The sequence below is a fragment of the Galeopterus variegatus genome, unplaced genomic scaffold, assembly GCF_000696425.1.
Source record: "Galeopterus variegatus unplaced genomic scaffold, G_variegatus-3.0.2 Scaffold11530, whole genome shotgun sequence".
Lineage (NCBI taxonomy): Eukaryota > Metazoa > Chordata > Mammalia > Dermoptera > Cynocephalidae > Galeopterus > Galeopterus variegatus.
The window spans coordinates 17,278-18,753 of record NW_007737641.1 but is presented as its reverse complement, the minus strand read 5'-3'; the positions used below and the strand labels follow the sequence as shown (position 1 = coordinate 18,753).

At 62.6% G+C, this 1,476-nt stretch overlaps 1 protein-coding gene across 1 annotated transcript in view; it reads right to left on the bottom strand.

Moving 5' to 3' along the window:
- The window catches only part of LOC103610660 (odorant-binding protein 2b-like), a gene marked incomplete at its 3' end in the record, with an annotated part of 24,709 nt that overhangs the window by 20,832 nt on the left and 2,401 nt on the right, over positions 1-1,476 (bottom strand). The gene's annotated exons all lie outside the window — the stretch shown is intronic.

The following is a 1,476-nucleotide window of genomic DNA, read 5'->3' as shown; positions in this document are numbered from 1 at the left end:
AGGTCACAGGGTCAGTAGTGCCTCAGATGCTTCAAAAATCCTTCTCCACCCCCTGATCAGTTCAATGTTCTTGCCAATTTTCTCACAGTTTTGCACAGCAGTCTTTAACCTTCTGGAACTTACTTTGGGGCACGGAGTGTAGGACCGGGGCCCCCTTCACCCTGTGCCCAGGAGGCCCAGCTCTGCCCCGGGCTCTGCCTGGCTCCCACTGGATGGATCAGCTCCATTTGAGGACCAGCCATGGCCACCGCTGGGAATCGGGTCCCGGCGGGAGGAGCAGGGAGAGCAGATGGGTCCCCTCTGGGGACAGTCGGTGACCCCGCAGGGACAGATAAACACCTGGCAGGTTGGCTCTTTGGAATCCCCGGTCCCGTGTGGATTTTTGGTTTCTGGGGCTGTGCTTGTCATCCTCGGTGCCGTGGCCTCGCCTCCCTCACCGGGGTGGCCCCCCACGTTCCTATAGCCCAGTGTCGTCAGCACAGGCCCTGGCCCCTGGAGCTACCACAGGGAAGGCCAGCGTGGGAATGGGAATCGCCGGGGCCAAGGCCAGCTCTGTCTTGCTGGGGCTGGAGAGGGAGGCACAGGCTCCCTCGATACAGTCCTACCACATTCCCGGGCTGCTCTAAGTGGGACCAGGCAGAGGTGTCAGGGGACCCAACAGAGCCCCCATTGGCAGACCAGCTACTGTCTTCCCACCCTGCCCACCCTGGTGGCTTCCCAAGTGCTCCTGCCAAGGGCCCCACCCCATGCCCAGCCAAACCCAAGCCCCACAAATGTTGGCTCTGCCTGCCCTGATGGGCCTCCAGGACAATCTGCTTCCCTACAAGCCTGTCAAATGCCATGCCCCTTGGGGTGTAGACCATGGTGACCCCAAGATCTCCCTAACTTCCCCTGTGGCTCCATCTCCACCCTGACTCCCAACAGGCCTCCAGGGAGCCAACACCAAGGCCCCCTTTACAGACAGGCCGAGCCCAGGGCTGCTGCTGAAGCTCTTTATTTGGAGTCAGGTGGGGGGAGCGGGGGTGCTGCTGTGGCAGAGGCTGGTCCAGGTGGGGGTGGGGCTCTGTGTCCGGCAGCAGGGCGGGCTCCGGAGGTGCAGCCATGGTGGCTGCTGTGATAGGAAGAGGAACAGAGGTCAGTGAGGTCACAGTGGGAGTGGTGGGCAGGGGCAGGGGCTGCCACAGGAGCCACATTCAGTCACTGCCTGGCCAGGAGGCTTGAGAGCCATCCCGGCCCCTCTAACGAGCAGGCCGGCCCTGGGCATCCTCGGTGGGTGTGCGGGCTGGGGGAGTGGACCGAGTGGAGACCAGGTGTTGAGCTGACATGGGAGGGAGCCCACCACGAGGCCTGGGCTGTGAAAGATCCCAGAGGACCTCCCTGGCCAGCAGGGTGCAGGGCACAGTTAAAGGAAGGGACTCCCATGTGTCCAAGGAATCACACTCAGGTCAGACCCCTGAGATGACAGCCTTTGCCTGG